General features: G+C 40.4%; 1 protein-coding gene and 1 pseudogene across 9 annotated transcripts in view; both read left to right on the top strand.

Annotated features, from left to right (window-relative positions):
- The window catches only part of STAU2 (staufen double-stranded RNA binding protein 2), a 329,861-nt gene that overhangs the window by 47,374 nt on the left and 269,192 nt on the right, over window positions 1-13,295 (top strand). The window lies entirely within an intron of this gene.
- LOC128563783 (ubiquitin carboxyl-terminal hydrolase 12-like) lies at window positions 9,208-11,429 on the top strand (annotated as a pseudogene). Its single transcript, XR_008373889.1, has one exon. The product of XR_008373889.1 is annotated as a ubiquitin carboxyl-terminal hydrolase 12-like (transcript).

Here is a 13,295-nt window from a genome sequence, read left to right as displayed (position 1 = left end):
CCCAGTCTGAGCCGCTGAGCCAGACGGAGCTAATAGTATTTGGCGGTGGGTCACACGGATCCATTGTCAGTGATCTGCCCCGGCAAGCTCCGCCCTCAGGGTAGCAGAGCTAGAAACGGGTGGGAGCTGGTAACCCAGCAACCAAGTAGCCTAAGGGTGGGGTCTGAGCCGCCTTACAGCCCTAACCTTCAGGGGCAGAGTGAGACCGGTTTTGGCACACTGAGTAAGTGGATAGCCACTTCAGCAGTGATTCCAGCGAGAAAGCTGGGAAAGCTTCTGCTCAGCAAGTTTACAAGTTCAAAGTGCCTTTTAAGTGGGCTGAAGAGAGATTTAGGGTGTCTACCTGCTGGGGTTTGAGAAATCAGCAGCCTCCAGTCGTTTCAGAACTGTGACTAACATCTCATACCCCAAAAGACCACGTGTTGCCCAGACAATATTCAACAACATATACAAACTGCTTTGTTTTTGGTTGTGTATTTTTTTTTCTTTTTTTTTTGTTTGGTTGGGTTTTTTTGTTTGTTTATTCTGACGTTGTTGATGTTCTTTTGTTTCTTAATTTCAATCTTTTCCATACAGATCCCTTTTTCTTTCTCAATTTTTCTAGTTTAATTATAATTTCCCATTGCTGCCTTTTTTAATAACTACAACTTCATTTTTGCTAGTGTTTCTACCGCTATCACTTGGTTTTTCACCCAATTTTATCGCCATAAAGTTTTCTGTTTGCTTGTTTTAGTTTGATTTATAGCATTTTTGTCTTTCCTCTCTACTTGGTGGAGGTGGGGTACTGTGTCTGACCAGGTTAGCAAAGAGCTGCTGACCTCAAGGGAACCACCCAACTGGGCACCCAACCCCCAGAAGGTGGGGATTTTTAAGGTTGTGTCAAAGTACCCTACTGTACACCTATATTGCCCTGTCTCCCTCTTTCTGTGCCTCTCTTCTTTTTGTCAATATTCCTTATCCCTACCCCCTCTCCTTTCTCTATCTTTCTTTTTTTTCTTATCACTCGGTCCTCCTTTCTTTCATCCCTTTTTTGCTCTTCAACCTTCTCACCTTTCTGGTCCTGTAACCCTTAGTCCACAGGCACAAGAACTTAAAGAGCAAGAGGAAGTGAAAGGAAAATTAGGGCAAGGAAACAGATAAAAGAAATCACTCATGAGGAAGAATCAGCAGAAAACTCCAGGCAACATGAAGAACCAGTCCAGAACAACCCCGCCAAGGGACCATGAGGTAGCTACTGCAGAGGATTCCACCTATACAGAAATGTTAGGAATGACAGAAAGGGAATTTAGAATACACATGTTGAAAACAATGAAAGAAATGATGGAAACAATGAAGGAAACTGCTAATAAAGTGGAAAATAACCAAAAGGAAATCCAAAAACAGAATCAAATCAGAGATGAACGATATGAAGAATATAAAAAGGATATAGCAGAGCTGAAGGAAATGAAACAGTCAATCAGGGAACTTAAAGATGCAATGGAAAGTATCAGCAACAGGTTAGACCATGCAGAAGAAAGAATTTCAGAGGTAGAAGACAAAGTTTTTGAGATAACTCAGATAGTAAAAGAGGCAGAAAAGAAGAGAGAGAAAGCAGAACGTTCACTGTCAGAATTATGGGACTTTATGAAACGTTCCAACATACGAGTTATAGGAATTCCAGAAGGGGAAGAAGAATGCCCCAGAGGAATGGAAGCCATACTAGAGAATATTATAAAAGAAAATTTCCCAAACATCACCAAAGATTCTGACACACTGCTTTCAGAGGGCTATCGGACCCCAGGTCGCCTCAACTCTAACCGAGCTTCTCCAAGACACATTGTGATGAACCTGTCCAAAGTCAAGACAAAAGAAAAGATTCTGCAAGCTGCCAGGAGTAAGCGCCAGTTGACCTACAGGGGCAAATCCATCAGAGTGACCTCAGACTTCTCTAATGAAACTTTCCAAGCAAGAAGACAATGGTCACCTACCTTTAATCTACTTAAACAGAACAATTTTCAGCCCAGAATTCTGTACCCTGCTAAGCTAAGCTTCAAAATTGATGGAGAAATCAAATCATTTACGGATATACAAACATTGAGGAAATTCACCACAACAAGACCAGCTCTACAGGGAATACTTCAACCTGTTCTGCACACTGACCACCACAATGGATCAGCAGCAAAGTAAGAACTCAGAAATCAAAGGACAGAACCTAACCTCCACACTGATGCAAAAGATAAAACTAAGCAATGGACTCTCACCAAATAAGACGAATAGAATACTACCACACTTATCAATTATCTCCATAAATGTTAATGGCTTGAATTCCCCACTGAAGAGACATAGATTGGCTGACTGGATTAAAAAACACAAGCCATCCATTTGCTGTCTGCAAGAAACACACCTGGCTTCAAAAGACAAATTAAAGCTCCGAGTCAAGGGTTGGAAGACAATTTTTCAGGCAAATGGAATTCAGAAGAAAAGAGGAGTTGCAATCTTATTTTCAGATACATGTGGATTTAAAGCAACTAAAGTCAAAAAAGACAAAGATGGTCACTTTATATTGGTCAAGGGAAAACTACAACAAGAAGACATTTCAATTCTAAATATCTGTGCACCAAATTTAAATGCTCCCAGATTCTTGAAACAGACCTTACTCAGTCTGAGCAATATGATATCTGATAATACCATCATAACAGGGGACTTTAACACACCTCTTACAGAGCTGGACAGATCCTCTAAACAGAAATTAAACAAAGATATAAGAGATTTAAATGAGACCCTAGAACAATTATGCTTGATAGACGCATATAGAACACTCCACCCCAAAGATAAAGAATATACATTCTTCTCATCACCCCATGGAACATTCTCCAAAATTGATCATATCCTGGGACACAAAACAAATATCAACAGAATCAAAAGAATTGAAATTTTACCTTGTATCTTTTCAGACCATAAGGCACTAAAGGTGGAACTCAACTCTAACAAAAATGCTCGACCCCATCCAAAGGCATGGAAATTAAACAATCTTCTGTTGAATAACAGATGGGTGCAGGAAGAAATCAAACAGGAAATCACTAACTTCCTTAAGCATAACAACAATGAAGACACAAGCTACCAAAACCTGTGGGATACTGCAAAAGCAGTTTTGAGAGGAAAATTCATCGCTTTAGATGCCTACATTCGAAAAACAGACAGAGAGCACATCAACAATCTCACAAGAGACCTTATGGAATTGGAAAAAGAAGAACAATCTAAGCCTAAACTCAGTAGAAGAAAAGAAATCTCCAAAATCAAATCAGAGATCAATGAAATTGAAAACAAAAGAATCATTCAGAAAATTAACGAAACAAGGAGTTGGTTTTTTGAAAAAATAAATAAAATAGATAAACCATTGGCCAGACTAACTAGAAATAGAAAAGTAAAATCTCTAGTAACCTCAATCAGAAATGATAAAGGGGAAATAACAACTGATCCCACAGAGATACAAGAGATCATCTCTGAATACTACCAGAAACTGTATGCCCAGAAATTTGACAATGTGAAGGAAATGGATCAATATTTGGAATCACACCCTCTCCCTAGACTTGGCCAGGAAGAAATAGACCTCCTGAACAGACCAATTTCAAGCACTGAGATCAAAGAAACAATAAAAAAGCTTCCAACTAAAAAATGCCCTGGTCCAGATGGCTTCACTCCAGAATTCTATCAAACCTTCAAGGAAGAGCTTATTCCTGTACTGCAGAAATTATTCCAAAAAATTGAGGAAGAAGGAATCTTCCCCAACACATTCTATGAAGCAAACATCACCCTGATACCAAAACCAGGAAAAGACCCAAACAAAAAGGAGAATTTCAGACCAATCTCACTCATGAATATAGATGGAAAAATTCTCAACAAAATCCTAGCCAATAGATTACAGCTTATCATCAAAAAAGTCATTCATCATGATCAAGCAGGCTTCATCCCAGGGATGCAAGGCTGGTTCAACATACGCAAGTCCATAAACGTTATCCACCATATTAACAGAGGCAAAAATAAAGATCACATGATCCTCTCAATAGATGCAGAAAAAGCATTTGATAAAATCCAGCATCCTTTTCTAATTAGAACACTGAAGAGTATAGGCATAGGTGGCACATTTCTAAAACTGATTGAAGCTATCTATGACAAACCCACAGCCAATATTTTACTGAATGGAGTAAAACTGAAAGCTTTTCCTCTTAGAACTGGAACCAGACAAGGTTGTCCTCTGTCACCTTTACTATTCAACATAGTGCTGGAAGTTCTAGCCAATACAATTAGGCAAGACAAGGAAATAAAGGGAATCCAAATGGGAACAGAGGAGGTCAAACTCTCCCTCTTTGCTGACGACATGATCTTATACTTAGAGAACCCCAAAGACTCAACCACAAGACTCCTAGAAGTCATCAAAAAATACAGTAATGTTTCAGGATATAAAATCAATGTCCACAAGTCAGTAGCCTTTGTATACACCAATAACAGTCAAGAGGAGAAGCTAATTAAGGACACAACTCCCTTCACCATAGTTTCAAAGAAAATGAAATACCTAGGAATATACCTAACGAAGGAGGTGAAGGACCTCTATAAAGAAAACTATGAACTCCTCAGAAAGGAAATAGCAGAGGATATTAACAAATGGAAGAACATACCATGCTCATGGATGGGAAGAATCAACATTGTTAAAATGTCTATACTTCCCAAAGCAATCTACCTATTCAATGCCATTCCTATCAAAGTACCTACATCGTACTTTCAAGATTTGGAAAAAATGATTCTGCGTTTTGTATGGAACCGGAAAAAACCCCGTATAGCTAAGGCAGTTCTTAGTAACAAAAATAAAGCTGGGGGCATCAGCATACCAGATTTTAGTCTGTACTACAAAGCCATAGTGCTCAAGACAGCATGGTACTGGCTCAAAAACAGAGACATAGACACTTGGAATCGAATTGAACACCAAGAATTGAAACTAACATCTTACAACCACCTAATCTTCGATAAACCAAACAAGAACTTACCTTGGGGGAAAGACTCCCTATTCAATAAATGGTGTTGGGAGAATTGGATGTCTGCGTGTAAAAGACTGAAACTGGACCCACACCTTTCCCCACTCACAAAAATTGATTCAAGATGGATAAAGGACTTAAATTTAAGGCACGAAACAATAAAAATCCTCAAAGAAAGCATAGGAAAAACACTGGAAGATATTGGCCTGGGGGAAGACTTCATGAAGAAGACTGCCATGGCAATTGCAACAACAACAAAAATAAACAAATGGGACTTCATTAAACTGAAAAGCTTCTGTACAGCTAAGGTGACGATAACCAAAGCAAAGAGACAACCCACACAATGGGAAAGGATATTTGCATATTTTCAATCAGACAAAAGCTTGATAACCAGGATCTATAGAGAACTCAAATTAATCCACATGAAAAAAGCCAACAATCCCTTATATCAATGGGCAAGAGACATGAATAGAACTTTCTCTAAAGACGACAGACGAATGGCTAACAAACACATGAAAAAATGTTCATCATCTCTATATATTAGAGAAATGCAAATCAAAACATCCCTGAGATATCATCTAACCCCAGAGAGAATGGCCCACATCACAAAATCTCAAAACTGCAGATGCTGGCGTGGATGTGGAGAGAAGGGAACACTTTTACACTGCTGGTGGGACTGCAAACTAGTACAACCTTTCTGGAAGGAAGTATGGAGAAACCTCAAAGCACTCAACCTAGACCTCCCATTCGATCCTGCAATCCCATTACTGGGCATCTACCCAGAAGGAAAAAAATCCTTTTATCATAAGGACACTTGTACTAGACTGTTTATTGCAGCTCAATTTACAATCGCCAAAATGTGGAAACAGCCTAAATGCCCACCAACCCAGGAATGGATTAACAAGCTGTGGTATATGTATACCATGGAATACTATTCAGCCATTAAAAAAAATGGAGACTTTACATCCTTCGTATTAACCTGGATGGATGTGGAAGACATTATTCTTAGTAAAGCATCACAAGAATGGAGAAGCATGAATCCTATGTACTCAATCTTGATATGAGGACAATTAATGACAATTAAGGTTATGGGGGGGGGGGAAGCAGAAAGAGAGAGGGAGGGAGTGGGGTGGGGCCTTAGTGTGTGTCACACTTTATGGGGGCAAGACATGATTGCAAGAGGGACTTTACCTAACAATTGCAATCAGTGTAACTGGCTTATTGTACCCTCAATGAATCCCCAACAATAAAAAAAAAAAAAAAAAAAAAAAAAAGAAAGCTGGATGGTGCCTGTGGCTCAAAGGAGTAGGGCGCTGGCCCCATCTGGAGGTGGCAGGTTCAAACCTGGCCTGGCTAAAAACTGCAAAAAAAAAACAAACCAAACTGCATCACTGCTGGCCCTTTTAAATGGTTGATTTTGGAATAGATCACTAAGGGAGGCAGTATCATCCAGTGGCCTTATAGTTAAGTACTCTTTTTTTTTTTTTTTTTGGCCTGGGCTGGGTTTGAATCTACCACCTCTGGTATATGGGGCCGGCACCCTACTCCTTGAGCCACAGGCGCCGCCCTTAAGTAGTCTTTTATCACAAAATATTTCTTTCTAGATTTGCCCAGCTTGATCTGCTGTTGAACTCTAGTAAATTTGTTATTTTGGCTATTATACTTTTTTTTTTTTTTTTGTAGAGACAGAGTCTCACTGTACCGCCCTCGGGTAGAGTACCGTGGTGTCACATGGCTCACAGCAACCTCTAACTCTTGGGCTTACGCGATTCTCTTGCCTCAGCCTCCCGAGCAGCTGGCACTACAGGTGCTCGCCACAATGCCTGGCTATTTTTCTGTTGCAGTTTGGCCGGAGCTGTGTCCGAACCTGCGACCCTCGGCATATGGGGCCGGCGCCCTACTCACTGAGCCACAGGCGCCGCCCGGCTATTATACTTTTTAACTCCAAAATTTTTGTTTGATTCCTTTTTGTGATTTCTATCTCTTTATTGATACTTCCTCCATTTTCATCCATTATTTCCTTTAGTTCCTTGTCAGTGGTTTACTTCATTCTTTGAACTTATTTAACAAAGTAGGGTTGTTTGTTTGTCTAGGGTAGTTTGCTCTTCTTTTTCTTTTTCTTTTTTTTTTTTTTTGAGACAGGGTCTCACAATGTCGCCCTCTGTAGAGTGCATGATGTCACAGTTCACAGCAACCTCAAAGTCTTGGTCTCAAGGGATTCTCAAGTAGCTGGGAGACTACACACGTCTGCCACAATGCTTGGCTATTTTTAGAGACAAGGTCTCATTCTGGCTCAGGCTGATCTCGAACCTGTGAACTCAGGCAATTCACCTGCCTCGGCCTCCCAGAATGCTAGTATTATAGGCATGAGCCACCGTGCCTGGCCCTACTAGTTTACTAAGATAGATAAAATGGTGGCGCCTGTGGCTCAAAGGGGTAGGGCGCCAGTCCCATATGGCGGAGGTGGTGGGTTCAAACCCAGCCCAGGCCAGAAACTGCAAAAAAAAAGATAGATAAAATGAATATAATTTTTTAGAAATTCCTTTTCTTTTTTTCCCCTTTCTTGTTTTGGAGACAGGATCTTGCTCTGTGGCCCAGGCTAGATATCAAAGTTCCTCCTGCTACAGCATCCCGTATAGCTGGGACTATAGGTGCATACCACCATGCCTGGCTGCTTTTCTTCTAATGTAGGCATTTAGTGCTGTGAATTTCCCCTGGTTCCTGTATTAGTGGTGTCTTCTGAGATCTTATGTTTCCATTGTTATTCAGTTTAAAATTATAAGAGGAAATAAACCAAACTTTTTTTTTTCCAATTCTCACATTCAACACAGAATACTTTATGACCCTCTAGAGGTCTCTGGGGTTTCTCTCCACCTTCACACCAGTCAGTTCCCCAGAGGATACCAACTTGATGTCCTGTAATTGAATTGAGCTCTGATGCTGTCTACCAGAGGATAGTGTCAGATCCCACAGAATAAGGGCTCAGTTCCACAAGACTGCCCCCAATTTAGGCACCATCAATACCTACTAGTTGTCATCGGTAGTTTGATTTGCTACGAAGAGGGGCTCCTATGCCCCTCTTATTGGGTTTTAGTAATTTGCTAGGATGGCTCACAGAACTCAGGGAAATACTTTACTTAATTCACTGGCTTATTATGAAGGATCCAGAAGAACAGCCCGATGAAGAGATGGATAAGGTGAGGTATTAGGGAGGGGCTGTGAGGTTCATTGCCCTGTCTGGATGTGACACCTGATACCTCCAAGTTTTTAGTGACTGAAGCTCATCAAATTTGGTTGTTTAGGCCCCTTCTCAGTTTAGTGGGTAGGAGGCTGAAAATTCTGTCCCTCTTATCTTCTAATCATTTGGTCTTTCTGGTGCCTTGCTCCATGCTGAAGCTATCTTGGGGGCCCCTTCCTAAGTACCTCATTAACCTAAACTCAGCAGTTATTAAAGGACATCATCATGAATAACAAAAGAAACTCTATCCGGGAATTCCAGGGTTCCCTATTACAAGAACCAGGACAAAGGCCAAATATATTTCTTTTTTTTTGTTTTTGAGACAGAGTCTCACTATGTTGCCCTCTGAAGAGTGCTGTGACATCACAGCTCACAGCAACCTCAAATTCTTGGGCTCAAGCAATTCTCTTGCCTCATTCTCCAGGGTAGCTGGGACTACAGTTGCCCACCACAATGCCCGGCTATTTTTTTTGGTTGTAGTTGTTATTGTTGTTTGTCAGGCCCAGACTGGGCTCGAACCCACCAGCCTTCATGTATGTGGCTGGTGCCCTACTCACTGAGCTACGGCGCCGAGTCTATATTTGAAGTTTTGTTTCTAGGTTCCTAAATGTTTAGGATTGCTAGGTATTCTCGATTAATTGGTCCCTTTATCCATAGACCTTCTGCTGCTAGTTATAGTATTTACTTTTAAACCTACTTTGTCTGATATTAATATAGCCATTCTAACTTATTGAGTTATGTCAGCATAGTTTTTTTTCTATCCCATTTGAGAGGTTACACTAAGAAATGAGCAAAAGGAAATGGAGTCCAGGTTTTGTGGGGGCAACGTGGCCTTCATTCCCTCAGGTGGGAGCGGGCCAAATTTGAAAAGGAAGTCAGCACTTGGGTTAAGTCAGCATGCCGGGTGGGAATATAAGGGTTGGGGTGGTGGGGATTGGTGTACACTTTCCTTCCTGGGTGGGACTTGTGCACTTATTTCTATGTCCCTGCCCTCCATTTTATTTAGGGCAGGTCCCTGTGCTGGGCCCTATCACGATTACTTTAAAACTCCATGTGCCGGCGGCCTGAGGCCGGGAGTGCTTGAGCGCCGGCGTCGATGGCAGGGGTAGCCCAGCAGGCCCGGTGCGTGGGTCCGCGGCGGCTGGGGGTCCTCCTGCTGCCTGTGGTGCGAGCAGGCGGCCGCTGTGATTGGGTGGAAGATGGCGCTGGGCGGATGGAAGTCCTAATGACAGACTCCAAATTCGCCTCCATCTGTACCCTGGGCGCTAATGCTTCGGCATTAGAGAAAGAGATTGGTCCAGAGTTTCCAGTCAATGAGCACTATTTTGGATTAGTCAATGTTGGGAATACCTGCTACTGCAATTCAGTTCTTCAAGCACTTTATTTTTGTCGTCCGTTCGGGGAAAAAGTTCTAGCCTATAAGAGAGAACCTTCTTACATGCTTAGCAGATCTCTTCCATAGCATAGCCACTCAGAAGAAAAAGGTTCGAGTAATACCTCCTAAGAAGTTCATAACAAGGTTACGAAAGAAAATGAACTTTTTGACAACTACATGCAACAAGATGCTCATGAATTCTTAAATTACCTACTAAATACAATTGCTGATATTTTACAAGAAGAGAGAAAGCAAGAAAAACAAAATGGTCGCTTACCTAATGGCAATATTGATAGTGAAAATAACAACAGCACACCAGACCCAACGTGGGTTCATGAGATTTTTCAGGGAACATTAACTAGTGAAACCAGATGTCTTACTTGTGAAACTATAAGCAGCAAAGATGAAGATTTTTTAGACCTTTCTGTTGATATGGAACAAAACACATCAATTACTCACTGTTTAAGGGGTTTTAGCAACACAGAAACTCTATGCAGTGAATACAAATATTACTGTGAAGAGTGTCGCAGCAAACAGGAAGCACACAAACGGATGAAAGTTAAAAAGCTGCCCATGATTCTAGCTCTACACCTGAAGAGATTTAAATAGATGGATCAGCTTCATCGATATACAAAACTTTCTTACTGGGTAGTTTTTCCTTTAGAACTTCGTCTATTTAACACTTAAGGCGACGTGACCCATCCAGACAGAATGTACGACCTTGTTGCTGTTGTGGTTCACTGTGGAAGTGGTCCCAACCGAGGCCATTATATTGCAATAGTTAAGAGTCATGATTTTTGGTCGTTGTTTGATGACAACATTGTAGAAAAAATAGATGCACAAGCTATTGAAGAATTCTACGGGTTGACATCAGATATCTCAAAGAACTCTGAGTCTGGTTACATCCTTTTCTATCAGTCTCTGGATTGAGGGGGAATCATGGTGAAGAAATAATTTCTGCCTCATTTCTTCTTTGGTTATTTTGGAAAGGATCAAGCACTGTTTTTTCAAGAAAAGAGAAATGCAAGAAGCTCAGGGGGCAGTAGCACACTTTGCACATGATAAAGCAAAGATGATGGATTGACAAGCCCTTCTGATCATGATAGTTGATTTATTCGCTCAGGTATCATGCTGTCTGTGCAGTTCCATACAAAGAAGTGAAATCAGAGATACCAGCTCCTCTTATAAAACAGCCTTCCAATTACTGACATGCATTTTCTCTTTTTTAATTGCACCAATAATGATTTGAATTCCTTGGGGGTGCAGTAGAAGGAATCAGAATCTGTGCTAGCTTGTATTGATCATTTAAGGAGACGATGTTGAACATACTGCATAAATTTGTGTTCAGTACGTAGAAAAGCATATTGAGTGGTCTTTTCAAGAGTAAACCAGAAATACTTTTGGGCCCAACACTTGCAGTTGCCTTCCTGATGTAAAAAACTAACAGATGCTAGATAATCCAGTGTCAGGAAGACAAATATGTTTTGCTTCTCTGAAGAAGCTTATAATAATATACAGTATATGTATATGTAGGGAACAATTGGTCAAAAGTGGCTTTTTGTTTCCCCAAGGGGAAAGACTGGCTTTCTAATTATAACTTTTTCCTTATTTATTTTACTTAAAACTGGTAGAGTCTAAGTATTGTATGAAGTGCCCATGATTCTGTCAGTAAATTGGAGCATATTTTTATTAGTTTTTGTCAGTTTGATTAGTCCTTTTGTTTGTTTCTATCTTTAAGGTGAATTTTAAATTCTATCTAAAATCAGTAAGATACCTTGAAAAAAAATGCAATGAGTGGAGGTGAATATCCTTTTTCAGGAGGAACTATTATCTCTGGCTAAATACTATAGTTTATAAGTTAGTTATTGTATTCAGCTTTAATTTCAGTAAAATAAAAAAACTATCAAAAAAACTAATTCTATGTGCCTTTGTATTTGAAGTACATTTTTTGTAAGTAGCGTATGTTTGTAGTTCAGTTTAGCTTTTTCATCTAGTTTGATAATCTCTGCCTTTCAAATGGGGGCCTTTACACCATTTTGTTTTAATTTTGGCAACTATTCTATGTGTTCCTGTTAGCCTCATTTCACTTAAAGAGGAAGGAAAACTAAGAGTTAGAATAATTTTCATTTGTGGCATGTATTAAATGGTCACAGCTGACTTAAACTGCGCTTTTCCAGAATTCTCTGTTAAAATTATGAGTGTCAACAGAAAAGACCCAAATTTATGTAATATTTAAAGAGGTTTATTCTGAGCCAAATATGTGGGACTAAGGCTGGGAGAGCCACGCTCAAGAAGCCTTGAGCAAGTGGTCTCATCGTGGTTTGGTTACAATTTTATATAAATTTCAGGGAGAGAGGAATTATATGTAAAGTTATAAATCAATACATGGAAGGTGTATATTGGTTTAGCCTCCAAAGGCAGGATATCTCTAAGCAGATTGGGCATTACCGTTATAGATGGATTGAAATATTCTTTGACTTGTAATTGGTTAAAAAAATGAAGTTTATGTAAAGGGTTGGTATGTTTTAAGATAAGGAAGTTTATTAATCAGAAACAGGCCTTTGGACTTATACTGGATATGTATGCAAACTTAAGGGATCTGTTAAGTAAATTGATGACTTGCAGGTGTGCTTTAAACTTTGCCTTGTATATAGCCTTAGGCCTGTTGGTGAGTGACAGAGGATAACTTCAAGAAGGGAAGGGGGCATGAGGAGGCATGTCTGACCTCCTTTCTTATGGCCAGCAACTCAGCTTTAGGGTATTTTTAGAGTACCCTTTGTCCAGAGGAGGTCTATTCAGTTGGGTGAGAGGCTTAAGATTCTTTTAGTTCATACTAAGTTTAGGCTGGGCATGTTGCCTCACCTCTGTAATCTAGCACTTTGACAGGCTGAGGCTGAGGATCCCTTGATGCCAGGAGTTTGAGACCAGTCTGAGCAAGAGCGAGACCCTGAGACTCTGTTTCTACAACAAAGTAGAAATGTCTCTGTGAAAGAGTAGAAAACTTCTCTGGTGTGGTGGTGTGTGCTTGTAGTCCTAGTAACTGGGGGAGGGGGAGAGGGGAGACTGCAGGGTGGGGAAACTGAGGAGGAGGATAGCTTGAGCTCAGGAGATCAAAGTTGAAGACAGCCCTGCACTCTAGCCCAGGTGACAGAGTGGCTCAGAAAAGAAAAGAACAATTACTGTTTTATTGTGGTAGTTACCTTAGGAGAGGTTTTAGAAAAGCAGAGGCTTGATGAGAAGCATTTGTATTTTTACTGAATGTTCACTTTTGTGGAAGTAAGAAGAACAGTTTGAATGTGAGGATCTAATATTAAGAGAATTGCTTTGGGACAGAAAGAAAATTTTTTTCCTGTCCTGTCAATGCTGTACTCCAAAAAAATGTGTGGCGGTTTATTCTACACTGACCAATTTTCCAATTTTCCAGTTCTCAGCATGCACCCACTCGATGATGTCCTACAAGTTAACTCAGTTCTGACCCTGACTGCCTATCGTTAGTGCAAATCCCACAGGTGAAAGTCTCATTTCCAGCAGACTGCCCCACTTTGGATGCCAATCACAAGTCTAGATCTTCTGAACTTCTGTAAATTGGCAGATCCTAGCATTCTTACCTCAGGTTTGATAATTTATTCTAACACATCATAAAACTCAGGGAAATATTTACTTACATATACCA

The sequence above is a fragment of the Nycticebus coucang genome, chromosome 13 (genome assembly GCF_027406575.1).
Source record: "Nycticebus coucang isolate mNycCou1 chromosome 13, mNycCou1.pri, whole genome shotgun sequence".
NCBI classification, from domain to species: domain Eukaryota; kingdom Metazoa; phylum Chordata; class Mammalia; order Primates; family Lorisidae; genus Nycticebus; species Nycticebus coucang.
Note: the sequence above shows the minus strand (reverse complement) of the source record. Positions and strands in the feature narration are given on the sequence as shown.